The sequence below is a fragment of the Callorhinus ursinus genome, unplaced genomic scaffold (assembly GCF_003265705.2).
Source record: "Callorhinus ursinus isolate GAN/ISIS: 27379988/994484 unplaced genomic scaffold, GSC_fseal_2.0 scaffold1, whole genome shotgun sequence".
Taxonomy (NCBI): domain Eukaryota; kingdom Metazoa; phylum Chordata; class Mammalia; order Carnivora; family Otariidae; genus Callorhinus; species Callorhinus ursinus.
In genome coordinates, this window is record NW_027397063.1 from 93,624,486 (window position 1) to 93,643,135 (window position 18,650).

Below are 18,650 nucleotides of genomic sequence, written 5' to 3' on the forward strand. Positions count from 1 at the left end.
TACTAACCCAACCTCCCAAGCCCCTCTTAATGCTCAACCATATCTCTGCCAGCTGACAGGCTACAAATGAAACCCTGTGCCAGCCTGTCTACCTGGAGGATGTGAACAGAGTTAGTGAGGCAAGAAGGGAACAGAAGGCCCCCAACAAGGGAAAATCAGCCATTTTTTTTTTAAAGGTGGATGGAAAAGCAGTAAACTCTATCTGATGTACTTAGAGATACAAGAGCAGAAGAGCCTCCTCTCTGGTAGTCGAGCGAGTTGTCTGGCAACCTCCTCAACCTCAGTTTTGCTTTGTTTTAATTAGAGGAATGTGACAGGAAGGAGGGTCCAAGACAAATCAGAGATGGGGCATAGCCTGGAAAAGCCGCTTCTACCAGCTAGTTGTGGACTGAAAAGTGAGGTAGGCAACTGCCAGATTTCGTTCCCCAATTTCATTCCATTCACCTGTTCATAGATCACCCATTTATGGGCCACTTACTGGTGCCAGATACTACAGGCGCTGTTAGGATACAGAGATAAAGGGCTGGGTCCCTACCTTCCAGGAGATGGGTGGGGTTTTGATCAACAAAACAAGGAGGGAGGGCATTCCAAGTCAAAGAAACCCACCTATCTGGTAGGGGAAACAACATGTGCAGAGGTACGCAGCCAGTGCAGAGCATGTTCTGGAATGCTGAGGAGACCAGAGTCTTCCACCACTTGCTCTTCCTTGGGCCAGTAAATGACAACATGTATTATGTTCTCACTGTGTGACTTCCCTGCCCCAGAATTACCACTTCCTTCTAACAACTGGTCTCCTAAACTAAGCTAAGAATGACAATCCTATTGGAGGTACACAGATGCAGACACAAATGTTTCAACTGACAGCAGGGTTTTTTGTGTTTTTTAAACTGTGCATCTCTCTCAGGGTATCTGGGTATTTTGGTAATCTATTATAAATAAAAGGTGTTTGGAGTGTTGTGCTTTGGTTTAGTTTTTAGTGGTTCTACCTATCTATGTTCAAAGGTTCTCCTTCCTTGAGGTCAGAGCAGGTTATGAAATCTAAGGGAAGAATACAGGAGACAAGAGCTGTGGTTGGGCAGAACACATAAGTGGCCCATGACCCTGTGTCCCACTCCTTATCATAAACTGCAATCCCTTTGCCCACCCCAGCAACACTTGCTAACCCCTTTCTATACTTTGTTTTCTCCCTAGTACCCGTCACTATTTAACCTACTCTTTTTTCACTTATTTAGCTATATATTGTCTATCTTGCCCCTCTAGAACATAAGGGATTTCACTTATTTTGTCACTACTGCATCCCCAGCATCCATAAAAATGCCTGGTATAGAGCAAGCATTCAATGAGTACTTGCTGAATGCATGGTGAATATACAAATTCTATGGGATAGTCCCAATTCTAAATACTTTGTTGCACTATTCCCACAAATATCTCCCTAACTACATCATGTGTCGTGATTTAGGATTTGGCAAATATGATCAAGCAAGGCATGGAATACATACATGTGTAGCTAAAGTAGCTTAAATCTGCTAATCATAGCTAAAAGTACTTAACAGTTGCCATTTCTAAAGATGGTTAAGCACCGTACTTAAGAAACGGTAACCCACTAACCCACATGGTTTCTACATACATTAACCTACACTAATGACATTAAGTCATCAGTCAACTGGATGGAGCGCAGAGGCCTGTGTGAGAAAAGTCTAATAACTATCCCTTTGTCAGGCACTGTGATTGGCCATATACTTTGATACTTTCTGTCCTACCTCTCCAAGTGTCTTCTTTAAAGAAGTCTTTCTGGATATTAGAGTATGAGCACACTTTTCCCAATTTTGCCAGTCCTACCCTTGGAATTTAAAATACATGCATATGCACACATGAGCACACACCTTATACCAAAACACTTTCCCAGTAGGCATTTTATACATCAAGGCATGCATACCCCTAGAAGGGGGAAAGAGAGAAGAACAAAAAGGAATATTACTTATCTATCTAAAGAAATCTCTTTAAAGATTAAGATTTTTTTTTTAATCAGCCAGTAAAAATATATCTCAGAGGATAACAAGATTTCTGCTGGAAGCTAGCCCTTGCAGAGGCTGACCACATTTGCAGATGCAAAATTCCATTACATCCCCCAACAACCTCAGCAACATTAGTCTCTGGTCAAAGGACCAGAGGAGGAGGGAGGGGGACTGTCCTCCTTCTAAATGGGAAGGGAAAGCAGCCAAGCAAAAAGAGTTTGAGAAAGAACAATGGCCTCCCAGTGAGAAAGCGTGTTAAGTAGGTCGGTATTGGAACCGCATTTTGTTACACACAAATCCGTCATTGTTCCTTTATATTTTCTTTTCCTTTTCTTTCCCACTTCTTTTCTTTCTTCTGCCCTATTCACTATTACTGTCATCTTGTGCAAGAGTTTTTTTAAACCATGATATATTTGTTCAATTATCTGTAGACCTAGAGCCTCTTCATCAAATTAGCGGATCTCTATTTATAGCTGATAATTCTGTACAGGGATCTAATAAAAATTCCTGAGAGTGATAAAACTAAATCCAATTTTGCATTGCTGTTTTTGACCCAAAGATTGTTGCATTATCCAATAAAGTGGCTTCAATAAGCATTGTAAATACGTATTTTCTTTTAAAGATAGTACTTTTCAATGAGAAAAACTAGGCTGAGTAGTATCAGGAAATAACATTTTCACCATTTGCTTCACTCGCTACTCCACGGTCACATTATCTTTAAAAATGAACTTTAAGAGACATAAAGATGAAAAAAATCTAAATAGACTTCGCATAATGATTCTATCAGGGAGGGGATTCATCTGTACCTGGTAAGTATAATCACGTAAAATGTGCTGATACATTTTTAGCAATTAATATGTAAAATTGCCAAAGAAGCTCTATAATACTCAATACTCAAGTGTGACTTTTTTTGTCACTATCAATACATCTCCATTAATTTCACAAAACATTTCATTTACTATACTCAATTTACCAATTGTTCTAAAGCAGATGGCATCATTAAGCCAGTGTCTAACAAAGATCCCAAGCCAGGGGCTCAGTTGGTGAAGCGTCTGCCTTCAGCTCAGGTCATGATCCCAGGGTCCCGGGATGGAGCCCCACATCAGGCTCCCTGCTCAGCAGGGAGCCTGCTTCTCCCGCTGCCTCTGCCATTCCCCCAACTTATGCTCTCTGGCTCTCTCTCTCTCTTAAATAAATAAATAAAATCCTTAAAAAAAATTAAAAAAAAAAAAAGACCCCAAGCCAGGGTCTGAGTCACAGATCAAAATCCATGTGAAAGCCCAAGCTGCAGTTCATATTCTTTCAACAATTAAGGCTGAAACACCTAAATGCCAATACATCTCTATGTCTATCATAAGACTAATCTCAGAGGCAAGACTATTAACTTTTACCTACAGTGAGGTCATGTCTGAAAACAATGAAATCCTGACAAGGTAAGTGAAACCTCAGAAAGCAAAACCGCAGATAAGGGAGGACTGACTAGTGTATACAATTTTTTTTTTCCACTGAGGCTTTCAGTGACAGAGCTTGGATTTGTGGCCATCATCCTAGTGATGGAGGTGCACTAATCTATCCACATCCTCACATCTGACACCCATGCTGCCCAAATGCCTACTTTTGTCAGATGGGCGGCTAGGGTTAAAAGGACAGACTTTGACCACACAGACTGAGCAAGCTAACGGACACCCACAGGATTCCAGCCCATGACCTTTCCCTCATAAGAACTCCCTCCCCTAATCACACACTAACAATGCTAAAACATGCATTCAAAATACCACCAACTTTATGATTCAGTAGGTTAACAAGCACTCATAAATAACTGTTTTTGAAAATTCCATGAGAACTGTATGTCTAGAGATGAAATGCATATTAAAAGCAAGAAGATAGTCTCTGGATATTATGTCCACAGTAATTCAAATAAACCAACTTTAGATTAAATCAGCCTGGTCATCTATGCTGAATAGCACTATTGTCAGGGCTACTGGGATTTAAATCCCAGGCTTCGAAGCTATAGGAACCTAAATTATTGAACTTCTCGGTGCCTCACTTCCACCATCTGTAAATGAGGAGTACTAGTATGCCGACCTCATAGGGCTCTTGTGAAAATTAAACACACTAGGGTGCCTGGGTGGCTCAGTTGGTTAAGCAACTGCCTTCGGCTCAGGTCATGATCCTGGAGTCCTGGGATCGAGTCCCGCATCGGGCTCCCTGCTTAGCAGGGAGTCTGCTTCTCCCCCTGACCCTCTTCCCTCTCATGCTCTCTCTCGTGCTCTCTCTCTCAAATAAATAAATAAAATCTTAAAAAAAAAAAGATGCCTTAAAAAAAAAAGAAAGAAAATTAAATACACTTATATTAAAGTACTTAGCAGAGTACCTCACACATAGTAAATATTGAAAAAATGGTAGCAGTTATTTAGTATTATTGTATACTTTTACCTCTGGTCATATCTATACTAACAGTGGTTTTATAAATATAGAAAATGAATGATGAACATTAGAAAGATGAATCATTATATATGAAGATCAAAAGTATAATCATTTATACATTTGCACAACAGATTCTTATCTCCTATTAATATATGATACATTAACCATTTTTTAAAACTCCCTCATTACTCTAGCCATCTGTAATCAAGAAGAGCATTAAGAAAAATCAAAGGCAGTAAACAACTAGATAAAGAACAGAAAACAACATCAACTGGTTTCTTGTAAATTAGAACTCCCCTGAACTTTGTCTCACCAAAGGAGATGCTGGCAACCTTCCAGGCCTACAGAGCTTGTACAAATGATGCATACCAATTTATGTAAATTGGGCTTTTTGTTTCTCTTGAGATGACAGAAGACAGTTTCAGTCTTATTAGTGACTTTTTTTTTTTACTTTGTCTTCTAAAATTCACTTTTCATATTCCTTTTATCTCATAGTTTTTGTGTGTATGTTTTCCCCTTTTGAGCTCATGTTCCCTTTTTCCTCTAAATTTTTATGTAAATTCCTATTAGTTAACATACAGTATAATATTAGTTTCAGGTGCAGAATTTAAGTGATTTACCACTTACATACAACCCCAGAGCTCATTACGACTAGTGCCCTACTTAATACCCATCACCCAATTAATTAATCCATCCCCCCACCCACCTGCTCTCCAGTAATCCTGTTTGTTCTCCATAGTTAAGAGTCTGTTTCTTAGGGGACACCTGGGTGGCTCAGTCGGTTAAGCATCTGCCTTCAGCTCAGGTCATGATCCTGAGATTGAGTCCCACATCGGGCTCCTTGCTCAGTGGGACGCCTGCTTCTCCTGCCCCTCCCCCTGCTTGTGCTCTCTCTCTCTTTCTCTCTCTCTGACAAATAAATAAATAAAATCTTAAAAAAAAGAGTCTGTTTCTTGGTTTGCCTCTCTTTTTTCCTTGCCCCATGTTCATTTGTTTTGTTTCTTAAATTCCACATATGAGTGAAATCATATGGTATTTGTCTTGCTCTGACTGATTTCATGTAGCATAGTACTCCTACCTCCATTGACATCATTGCAACATGCCAAAGAATGAAACTGGACCACTTTCTTGCACGATACACAAAAATAAATTCAAAATGGATGAAAGACCTAAATCTGAGACAGCAAACCATCAAAATCGTAGAGGAGAACACAGACAGTAACCCCTTGTACATCAGTCATAGCAACTTCTTACTAGATATGCCTCCTGAGGCCAGGGAAACAAAAGCAAAAATAAACTACTGGGACTTCATCAAGATAAAAAGCTTCTGCATAGCAAAAGAAACAATCAACAAAACTAAAAGGCAACTTATGGAATGGGAGAAGATATCTGCAAATGACATATCTGATAAAGGGTTAGTATCCAAAATATATAGAGAACTTATCAAACTCAACACCCAAAAAACAAATAATCCAGTTAAGAAATGGGCAGAAGACATGAATAGACATTTTTCCAAAGAAGACATACACATGGCTAACAGACACATGAAAAGATGCTCAACATCACTCATCATCAGGGAGATACAAATCAAAACTACAATGAGATACCACCTCACACCAGTCAGAATGGCTAAAAACAACACAGGAACAACAGATGTTGGTGAAGATGCAGAGAAAGGGGAACTGTCTTGTACTTTTGGTGGGAATGCAAACTGGTACAGCCACTCTGGAAAACAGTAAGGAAGTTCTTCAAAAAGTTAAAAATAGAACTACCCTACGATCCAGCAATTCCACTACTAAGTATTTACCCAAAATATACAAAAAAAACTGATTCAAGGGGTACATGCACCCCAATGTTTATAGCAGCACTATCAACAATAGCCAAATTATGGAAAGAGCCCAAATGTCCATCAACTGATGAATGGATAAAGAAGATGTGGGGTGTGTGTGTGTGTGTGTGTGTGTGTGTGTCTGTATTCTCTCTCTCGTTATATATATATACATATATATAAGGAGAGAGAGAGAACAGAATATTAGCCATAAAAAAGAATGAAATCATGTTCTTTTTCTTAAATACAGTCCTTTGTTGAATATTCTTCCTTTTAGATATTCTAATTCAACTTTTTTCAATTTTTCATTCAATTTTATGCACTACAGGCCTGGGATAGTGTCTTTTTTTTTTCTTTACATTTTTATTGTTATGTTAATCACCATACATTACATCATTAGTTTTTGATGTAGTATTCCATGATTCATTGTTTGTGCATAACACCCGGTGCTCCACACAGAACGTGCCCTCTTTGATACCCCCATCCCCCTACTCCCCTCCCCTCTAGAACCCTCAGTTTGTTTCTCAGAGTCCATAGTCTCTCATGGTTCGTCTGCCCCTCCAATTTCCCCCCCCTTCATTCTTCCCCTCCTGCTATCTTTTTTTTTTCCTTAACATATATTGCATTATTTGTTTCAGAGGTACTGATCTGTGATTTACCAGTCTTGCACAATTCACAGTGCTCACCATAGCACATACCCTCCCCAATGTCTATCACCCAGCCACCCCATCCCTCCCCCCCCACCACTCCAGCAACCCTGTTTGTTTCCTGAGATTAAGAATTCCTCATATCAGTGAGATCATATGATACATGTCTTTCTCTGATTGACTTATTTCACTCAGCATAACACCCTCCAGTTCCATCCACGTCGTTGCAAATGGCAAGATCTCATTCCTTTTGATGGCTGAATAATATTCCATTGTGTGTGTGTGTGTGTGTGTGTGTGTGTACCACATCTTCTTTATCGTTTCATCTGTCAATGGACATCTTGGCTCTTTCCACAGTTTGGCTATTGTGGACATTGCTGCTATAAACATCAGGGTGCATGTACCCCTTCGGATTCCTACATTTGTATCTTTGGGGTAAATACCCAGTAGTGCAATTGCTGGGTCATATGGTAGCTCTATTTTCAACTTTTTGAGGAACCTCCATACTGTTTTCCAGAGTGGTTGCACCAGCTTGCATTCCCACCAACAGTGTAGGAGGGTTCCCCTTTCTCCGCAGCCCCACCAACATCTGTCATTTCCTGACTTGTTCGTTTTAGCCATTCTGACTGTTGTGAGGTGGTATCTCATTGAGGTTTTGATTTGGATTTCCCTGATGCCGAGCAATGTTGAGCACTTTTTCATGTATCTTTTAGGGCTGGGATAGTGTCTTAAACATAATAGATACTTCAGCTATTTGTTCAATAATTGTAGCAGAGTATCAATGGACAGCCCAGCCATTTCAACATTGTTAGATCTGGTGCATGTTAGCTTTCATTACTACTAAAACATTTTCACCATTGTGGGACTACATAAATTATCACTTGCACTAGGGTAATTTCTATTTGACCACATTTCAAATTGAAATATGCCTTCCAATCTATATTGCTCATAGGTAATTACTATCATTATGATCAATGAAGTTAGGAAGGGGGCCGCCTGGGTAGCTCAGTCAGTTAAGCATCCGACTCCTGGTTTCGGCTAAGGTTGTGATCTCAGGTGGTGAGATCGAGCCCCACAATGGGCTCCACGTGGAGTCTGCTTAAGAATCTCTCTCCTCTGCCCCTCCCCCCTCAAATAAATAAATAAATCTTAAATAAATAAATGAAGTTAGGAATGAAGTTTACTTATAGAAAATAAGTAGGCAATTTTTTAAAAAGAGAGACTTTTAAGGAACCTGAGGAACCTAAAGCATTAAATACTAAATTCACAAACCAAAATTTTTGGACCCAGAAACACTCTTGTTATACATAAACATATCCATAAATTATACACACACACACACACACACACACACACACACGTGTGTGTGTAGATAGATATGAAATAGATATAAAATATCTAATAGATATAAAATATCCCTAGGAAATTTTTCCTTTGAAAGGACCCTAATCATGGCAGATGTCCTGTAACAAAAAGCAATTACTAACAGAGAAGATAAGAACTATTTTAGTTTATTTAAATGATAAGAGTTCTGAGTCTTTTAGATCCAAGAATCCTGGAAATACTTCATTATGCTCATTAAAAGAACACTAATTTCTTCATATAAAGAATATCTCATTTGATGATCTGCCAAGAGGTCAGCTTTTGTAAAGAAAAGCTAAAATGAAAAGATTTTAAAAGAATGACAATTGTGTTGGGTGATTTCTCCAAAATCTTAAATAGCATATAATTAACACTGTTACAAAAAAAAAAAAGTACAAAAAATAAACACATACATACTGTATTATAAATCTTTTTCAAATTATAATAAAAAGGCTAGAGGCTATGTGGCATGGTAGGAAGAACACAGTGTTGGCCACCAGAAGATGTCAGTTCTGATTCCACCTTTGCCTCTTTACTCCTAAAGCTATCAAGAGAATTAAATACAATTACATAGGTAATATATTTAGAGCACTACTTAACACACAGTAAGGGCTCCATAAATAATAATACTATTACCATTAAAAGAAGGCCTGCTGAATTCATATTTAGTTTTGTACTCTCTCAAAATCCTACTAGAATGTAATGAGATTCAAAATAAAGAAAGAACCCCACAAATATAATGAAAAGGGAAGACAATAACAAAATTTGGGGAGCTTGAAAGCAAAGGAATGGAGTCTTAACTAACCTAGCAGAGTTGACAAGGCTGAATCCTAGATCTCTTCCAGGACTCTTAGCTGTACTGTTTTAAACTAAAATTTATCAAAGAAATCTAATTACCTATTATAGTTTTATTATATTAAAACATTCCTATCTAGGGGCACCTGGCTGGCTCAGTCGGTAGAGCATGTGACTCCTGATCTCAGGGTTGTGAGTTCAAGCCCTACGCTGGGGGTACAGCTTACTTAAAAAAAAAAAAAAAAAAAAAAAAAAATCCTATCTTTAAAATGCCAGCTAAGCAAAAAAAATTTTGAGGTTACATATAAAACTGCAATCCACTGTTTCAGACAGTATATGACAATAACACTGGAGATAAGAATCCTAATATATTTCCATTTTTTAACTGCAGAAATAAAAAAAAACAAATGATTCGAATTGGGCAAATTCACCAATAAAAAAACAAATTAAAATGAAGGGTTATAATACCTTTAGAGATGGTATAAGCATTAAATCAACTAGCCACCAAGTTGAAGGTTCTCAAAGAACAAGTAAGGCTCACCAAGTAAGGACTTTTTACAATTAAAGTTCCCAGTCCCCAGTACCAACAACACATACACACCAATGGGTCAAAACCTAGATAGAAACAGAGAGAGGAAAAGTGTGTACTCTGGGAGGTAGTTCTCCTACATCACGTACTGCCTTGTCCCTGTCTATACTAGCACTAGTCTACAAAATATAGGCTCATTTCCCATCTGTCAAGTTCAAGAACACTCTCTGCAATGCACACTGATGAAAGTGCAAATTGGTACAATCTATTTGGAGAACAATTTAGTAATATCTAGTAAAGTATAAAGTGTGCATATCCTACCACCTAGCAATTCCACTCCTACAAATATATTCTAAAAACTCTCATACATGTACAGGGGCGCCTAGGTGGCTCAGTCAGTTAAGCATCTGACTTCGGCTCAGGTCATGATCCTGGAGTCCTGGGATGGACCCCAGCGTCAGGCTCCCTGCTCAGCGGGGAGTCTGCTTGTCCTTCTCCCTCTCCCCCCTGCCCCTCCTCCTGCTCACGCTCATGCTCTCTTGCTCTCTCTCTCTCTCAAATAAATAAATAAAATCTTAAAAAAAAACCTCTTACATGTGTACAAAAAGAAACATGTACAAAAATTTACATAGCAACACTGTTTATAGTACCAAAACATAGAAAACATTGAAATCTCCATTAACAGGAAAAGAGATAAATGAATCATGATATAGCCACACAATGAACAGCAGTGAAAAGGAGTGAACTAATGCTACCTGCATCAACATGAATGAATCTCATAAATAACTCAGCTAAATAGAGCTGCAAAAAAATATATACAGCAGAATACCATACATATAAAGTTTAAGACCATACAAAGTGATACTATAAATTTCTTAGAGATACAAACATATATAGTTTGGGGTTTGTTTGTTTGTTTGTTTTAAAAGAATGATACACAGCCAATTTAAATAGTGAAGTTACTACTGAGGTTGAAAAGAGAGAAATGAAATCAAGGAGCAGAATACAGGCGCCAATACATTTAATTTCTTACCCTAGGAAGTATGAATATGGGAGTCTAATGCATTAAATTTTTTTACTTTTGCATATCTTTTTATGTCCTAAATATTTTATAATAAAAATTTAAATCTCATATAAAATTCTGAGACTCTCTAGCTTTGTAGCACTAGATGTTGAAAGTATGAAAGCAAATAAAACCAAGGGTGATTTCATCATCATGCACCTTATCTAAACACGTGTGAAGAGTTAGCGAATAATAACTCTGTGCCACAATGGCAGTGCAATAATGCATTTTCTCTTAAATCTAACCCCATGCAGTTCTTCATTCCACTGTCACTGCTCAGATTATGCCTCATCATCCTTCATCTTGACCTGGTCACCTCACTTCATTCCCTGCCCACCTCCTCTCTGGACTCCATATTGTCCCCACTGCCTGCTTTAAAAAAAGTCACTTCAACATACAGGTGGCTAACAGACACATGAAATGATGCTCAACATCACTCATTAAGAGGAAATGCAATACCTGTCAGAATGGCTAAAATCAAAAACACAAGAAACAAATGTTGGCGAGGATGTGGAAAAAAAGGAACTCTCATGAACCAATGCAAACTGATGCAGCCACTGTAGAAAACAGTATGGAGGTTCCTCAAAAAGTTAAAAAATAATTACGATATGATCCAGTAATTCCACTACTATTTACCCAAAGAATATGAAAATATTAACTCAAAGAGATATATGCACCCCTATGTTTATTGCAGCATTATTTACAATAGCCAAATTATGGAAGCAGCCCAAGTGTCCATCAACAGATGAATGGATAAAAAAGATGTGGTATATATATATATATATATATATATATACACACACACACACATATATATGTGTATATATATATATATATATATACACACACACATATATATGTGTATATATATATATATATATATAGGATAGATAGATAGATAGATAGGAATATTACTCAGCCATAAAAAAGAATGACATCTTGCCATTTGTAACAACATGGGTGGATCTAGAGGGTATAATGCTAAGTAAAATAACTCAGAGAAAGACAAATACCATATGATTTCACTCATATGTGGAATTTAAGAAACAAAACAAACAAACAAAAAGAGACAAATCAGGGGCACCTGAGTGGCTCAGTCAGTCGAGTGGCCAATGCTTGATTTTGGCTCAGGTCATGATCTTGGGGTCCTGGGATCCAGCCCTGCACTGGGCTCCGTGCTCTGCAGGGAGTCTGCTTAAGTACTCTCTCTCTCCTTCTCACTCTGCCCCTCCTGCTGCTCACTCATGCACCCTCTCTCTCTCTCTCTCTAGTAAATAAATAAATCTAAAAAAGAGAGAGAGAGAAACCAAGAAGCAGACTTTTTTTTTTAAAGATTTTGTTTTTTAATGTATTTATTTGACAGAGAGAGACACAGCGAGAGAGGGGACACAAGCAGGGAGAGTGGGAGAGGGAGAAGCAGGCTTGCCACCGAGCAGGGAGCCCAATGTGGGGCTCCATCCCAGGACCCTAGGATCATGACCTGAGCTGAAGGCAGACACTTAATGACTGAGCCACCCAGGCGCCCCAAGAAGCAGACTCTTAACAAATTGACAGTAAACAGAGAGGAGATAGGTGGGGGGGAGGGGGGTTAAGAATACACTTAATCATGATGAGCACCAAGTAACATATAGAATTGTTGAATCACTACATGGTACACCTGAAGCTAATATAACACTCTGTGTTAACTATACGGGAATTAAATTTTTTTTTAATAATAATGAGAGAAAAAGTCCTTCAAAATAAGACACAAATAGAACCTACCTAATAGATCAAAATTGGTGTCAATGTTCTAGTTCTTGGCATTGGTGATAGGTTCATAGGTATTCCTTACATTATTAGTACATAAAAAAACTAAAAATAAAATGACCAATGATGCAGTTTGTCAGAAGCAAAGATTATGATCAATCTAATTCTATATACATAAGGTCCGTTTAAAAAAATAATAATGGATGGGACACCTGGGTGGCTCAGTCGGTTAAGCGGCTGCCTTTGACCCAGGTCATGATCCCAGGGTCCTGGGATCGAGTCCCACATCAGGCTCCTTGCCCAGCAGGGAAACTGCTTCTCCCTCTCTCTCCCTCTGCTTGTGGTCTCTCTGTCAAATAAGTAAAATCTTTTTAAAAATAAATAAATAAATAAAAATTAAAAAATAATAATGGTGTCAATCTAGCTCTCCAGGCTAATCTACCTTCCCTCATGGATCTTACATGCTAGTAGATAAAGAAAGACAACTAACAAAAGTAATCCCTAAAATTTACAGTATGTTAGGAGTGAAACTTATTTTGTTTACTACCAGTTACTTTTTCTAAAACGTAAGCTCCAAGAGGGCAAGAATTTTTTCGTTATTGTATCCCCAGCACACAGAATGCCACCTGACACGTAGAAGGTGATCAATAAGTATTTGTTGAAGGAATGATCAATATATGGCAAAATAAATGTTCAGCAAATGTTAACTGCTACTATCCCTATCACTGTATCTGTCATAGGCCTTCCCTACTACACGTTCAATGATAATGGGAAGTGAATTTTAGAAAGCCAAAACGTGGTGGAATCTGAATGAAATGCTTCAACAATGCCTTCAACAATGCTGGAATCTGAATGAAAACTTAAATCTACAGTCTAGACCTCCACCAAGTGATTCTTATGACTTGAACTACTCAGTTTCTTATGCTATATTCAATGAGACTATGTAATATCACTAATTCACATATCTCAGCATACCTTACAAAAATGTGTCTTAATTTTAAAAATGTTTGTGTAATGATGCAAAAGAAAAAAACTTAGGCCAACTGACATTAAGCAATTTGCCTGAAGTCAAACTTATTAAAGACAGGGTTAGTACTCTTGGACTCACAGTATCACTTCAGACTCAGCACTACCTTCTACCATAATAAGGATACTCAGTTTATACTCCTGAATTTCTTTTCATCTACTGTTCAACTTTGCCACCAGGTAGTTAAACAGCTGTATATCCATAACTTTTGACAAAATTATAAATATCAAGGCAAGATTTCTGGCAGCACACAAAAAGAGGGCAACAGAAGTTAGAAGTTACCATGCACAAGTAAAACAAAGGAAGGCTTGTTTTTGCTTATCCCAAAACATATCAGAAGATAGCACAAAATGATGGCAGAAGAAAAGCAGGCTGAAAAGACCAACGGCAGTTGAAAGATAAGGAGAATCAGATTTTTAATAGGATGACCGCTACATTTTTCTGTGGACTATATTATTTTTCAGAATTTAAGAAACTATCAATTGATTAGTCAGTATTTTGGTGTACTAGGAATACTACTAAATGGGGTAAGGAACTGAAAGAAATGTAGGGCAGTGACTCAATAACTCAGTTGGACATCAGATCAAAGGCATTCCAGTTTACTAGAACTGTGTCACAAATACTAGACGATGGCTTTCAAACAAATACACGGTCTGCACAATCTTGAGTAAGGCACTAATTTCATACAAAACATGTCCTAGTCTCCTTAAGGTTATATTGGTCTCAACTTCACCACCAACCTTTCTTAAGCTGCAGTTTCGTCTTTGCTCCATAACCTTTCCTTTGTGTTTGATACTGCTCCTCTTTAGGAGGACAAACCTGGTGTGCTGAGTTCACTTTGATATCTTCGCAGCACCTGGCAATTTTAAACTTTTTCTTCAAAGTCTTTCCTCCTTGAGCTTCCCTGACCTGCGCATTTCTGGTTCTCTCATACTACAATTCTACGTCTCTTTAAATTATCCTTTTTCCTCCATCTGCTAACTATCCCTTGATAAACAGACTGCATTCCACAGTGTTAACCAACAGCTCCACATAACTGATTCTCAGATCTCTACTTCCAGTCTCCATCCCCACGATCCATTCAGGTTACAGCCAATAACAGACACTTACCTGGTCAACTGTCTCCTCAATCTAAATATGTCCCAAACTGAACTCACCCTCTTCCAAACCACCCTCACCCCACAACGAAACCAGCTCCCGTTCTCAACTTCTCTGTCTTCATCCATGGTACCACAGCTCTCTCAGCTCCTAAGACGCAGACCTTTACTCACCTCTGCCTCTCTGTCTCCTTCAGTCATTAAGGTACTGAAATCTTTACTTATGGAGACAAAATCAGGAAATGATCTACAAAACTGGAAGAAAAAGAAAAGTGCCACCACGAAAGCAAAGCAATTAAAGAAAAAATAGTTTGAATATTAAAATATTGGGATTTGTCAAATATTACTAGAGTTTGAAGACAGATATTTGTAAATATGTGCTATGTAAAAACCTAGATGTCTGGCTATCATACACATCCAATCACTGTCACCTCCATCTTAGAATTTCTTGTCTTCATAGCCATCCCCTCCTGTCTACTCACCAACACCATTGCTCTAGTTCAAGCTTTCCTCACCTCACATCTCAACCAATCTTGCCCCTCTTCTCATCCACTTTGCCCATCAACCTCTGACAGCAATCAGTGCTTCAAATTTATTATAACATTCACTTGTCCAAAGACCTTCAGTGACTCTTCAAACTCCTTAGTCTGGCACATAATCTTTTTTTGGGGGGGGGCATATAATCTTATATTCCATTCTGCCACTGGGATTGGGAGCCCTTCCACTTCAGATACATCCTCACAGCTCACAGATTGAAGGTGCCCATGCAGGTGTGAGATCAAGAAATGACTGGTAGATCCAACTCACATTTACAGCTTCCTTTTTATTCTCTTTCTCTCCTCCTATTTTTCTCTTCATAACTTTTCTTCTTTTCTACCACTTTCTTATACTTCTTTTTCACCTTCTTCTCTATGCCAATGGCAACCACAGGAATTTCTAATCCGCAGTTATTCTAAGTACTAAAAAGACTGACCATTGTTCTAGTCAATAGTTACCAATAAGAAAGACTCAGACATGGGGTGCCTGTCTGGCACAGTAGAAGAGTATGTGACTCTTGGTCTTGGGGTGTAAAGATTACTTAAATAAATAAATAAAAACTTGGGGGAAAAAAAAGAAAAAGACTCAGACATAACAGAATGGAAAATGGAAGGAAGGAGATCTTAGCTGTGGAATAACCATGTATCCAAGCTTCCCGTTGCAATTCTAAGACAAAAATCAGGAGTGAGGCCATACAAGCTCCCATATCTGATGATGGAGGCCTCACTGAGGATGAAAAGTATGCCTTGCCACCCACTTATTCAGGAATACAGAAGTAGCATAAATATAACATCTCTCAGTATAGTTTTCTAGATTTGCCCCTATATCTCATCCAAAGCTAGACAGAGCCCTGGGTTTTCCTCCAGTATAGATAAATATCACATGGAAAAGAACTCAATACAAAATAAAGGAATCTTGGGGGGAAAAAATTTTATTTTGTCAAATGTTTTATTGAGTGTAGAATCTGGAGTACTGTAAAACATGCATTATCTGTAGATTCAAAAAGGAGCAAGCCACATTGTCCTCACTGTCAAATGTGTCAGGCTTGGAATACATGATGGAGATTAATGAAGTATCATGAGAGTAATATGGTTCCTGAAAAGCATCTACAATTTGGAGTAGGGTCTTAATCACGTGAAAAGCAAAGCTGTTCACATTCAGTGAACTTGCATTTCACTGGCGGTACACAGTATTTTAATTTTAAAACAAAAATAATTCTGTTTTTAGAAGATTCCCATTCCCCAACTTTATTTTCCCCTCAGTTTTCAGAAATGTTGATTTAAAAAAATCATACCCATTTTTGGAAGTTGTACATTTATCTGAATAGTAACTAAAATTTATTTCTTCTTCAGTTGCTGAGTTGTATTAAATTTGAAGAAGATAGTATCTCCATCTTCAACAATATAATTTCTGCCTTGTTGTCTGTACTTTCCAGCAGCCTTGACCACATTTTCAGAACCTTCCTCTTTAAAATCTTCATATTTCATTACTTCAGCCATAATGAATCCTTTTTCAAAATCTGTGTGAATCTTTCCTGCAACTTGAGGAGCCTTTGTCCCTTTCCTGATGGTCCATGCACGTACTCCATCTGGGCCTGCAGTATTCTAGTTGGAGTGCTGCAAACCCAGCTTTAATGATGGTTGGCAAAGCGCTTTGTGTCATGTTCACTTCCAGATACTTCTGTCTCTCCTCAGCACTCAATTCTTGCAACTTGGGTTCCAAGGCCCCACTAAAAGGAATGACCAAGGCACCTGGGTCATACTTGTCCACCCACTCTTTAATTTTTATCAACCATTTGTTTTTCTTTCTAATGTAGTTTTTTTCCAGAAAGATTAACCAAGTAGACATTGGTTTTGAAGTCAGAAATAAGTGTTTATTCAACACTTCAATCTCTTTGTCGTTCCAATCATGATAGAAGCGAACAGGTTTCTTCTGATCTATAACCCAGGATTTGACTTCGCACATTATATCATATTCAGGTTTTAATTTTTTATCTCCTCCTCTCACAACCACTTTTTCCAGTTTATCTATAATGGGCCCAATCATTTCCTCATCTTTAAGCTGAAGTTCTTCGTGGATTATTTCTATATCTCGAATAGGATCTACATTTCCTTCAACATACGTGATATCATCATCTTCAAAAGCACGTGTTAGATGAAAGATTCCATCACAGGCACTGATACAAGATAAAAAGGCATTTCCCAAGGCTTGACCATTGTGAGCTCCTTTCACAAGGCCAGCAATATCCACTACATTTAGAAAGGCAGGAATTTTGCTTGCTGGTCTGTGGTACCGGCAAAAAAAGTCAAACCTTTCATCTGGCACAGGTAGCCGCTTTCATTAGGATCAGGGGTGCAGAATGGGAAGTTTTCTGCTGAAGCCTGACTATTGGTTAATACATTGAAGAAGGTAGATTTCCCAACATTTGGCAATCCAGCAATACCAATTTTCAAGGAGGTTCCAAATCTTCCAATGATTGGGGTGGTTTAATTCCATCACCTCCCTTTTTGGGGGGGCATCATGCTCGGGGCGGGCAATGACACGAGGTCCCAGCGGCAGTGGGAGACGGATCCTGCCGGAAACGGGAGGTGGGGAGGAAGGAGGAGAAAGCACAGGCCCGGCCCCTCCACCAAGCAGAAGGCATGACTGCGCGGCAGTGGTCGTCAGGAATCTTGGGAAATTTTTAATATTCTCTTCTCCCCCTCCCCACAACAAACCAAAGATAGTTTATCTTTACAGAGTCTGTAATTTGTCGGGTTAAAAAACATACTTTCTTTGCCTTTCATAAATTTCACATTTCAACTGCATTTTCCTCTTAGGCTGGATTTACATCTTCAAAGGGAAATGAATTTCCTTTCCCATTTCATAAAACGTTCTGTTTTTCACGTAAATGAAATATAACAAACAATTCTCACTGTACTCACAAATATTTAAACCCCCAATCTGAGGTCTACGGGTTTCACCTAAAAATGAAATTGCTGTTGATCGCAGATATATATCACACACATACATACATACATACAATTCACTCCTCTCTCCTTAGCCCTCATACTTTTTACTCCTAAGAAGGAAGAATCAGTTTAATTGAAATCCAGGTATTTTTAAACTTATCCTCTTTCCTTTATCTCTTCCTGAGTTAAAAGCAAAATTGGGGGCTCTATGCAAAAAGCCAGACCATATGTATTCTGACAGTGTATCTTTGTGAGAATGCAAAAAAACAGAGGAGCGAAAGATGACTTCTCGGTAACTGAGGAGTAGTGTTTATATTTAGGATTTCTCTTCCTTTCAGTTTTTGGCATATAGTTAAGCACCAAACTTCCTAGGAAAAAAGGACCCAAAACATTTATAACCTTTCATTGCTCCCATATCTGTCCACTGGATCGAACGTGAATCCTCATTCAGAGCCCTGCCCTAGGCAAAATGTAAAATGTTTGTTTGTTTTAGCAAACCTCCCTCTCTGCATTCTTCACCCTTCCCCTTCTCTTTGTAACTGTATATCCCAGAAATCTGCTGCTCCCTGCACAGCCCCTGGGAATAATTTCTAATGGTAGGATATTAAATATTATATTATGAGGAC

The 18,650-nt window shown here is 38.4% G+C and overlaps 1 protein-coding gene, 1 non-coding gene and 1 pseudogene across 2 annotated transcripts in view; 1 reads left to right on the forward strand and 2 right to left on the reverse strand.

The window, feature by feature from the left end:
- The window catches only part of PPM1L (protein phosphatase, Mg2+/Mn2+ dependent 1L), a 290,579-nt gene that overhangs the window by 217,336 nt on the left and 54,593 nt on the right, over positions 1-18,650 (reverse strand). The gene's annotated exons all lie outside the window — the stretch shown is intronic.
- On the forward strand, positions 9,219-9,291 carry TRNAR-CCU (transfer RNA arginine (anticodon CCU)). Its single transcript has one exon. It is a non-coding gene; the product is annotated as a tRNA-Arg (tRNA).
- LOC112829908 (obg-like ATPase 1 pseudogene) lies at positions 16,020-17,410 on the reverse strand (annotated as a pseudogene).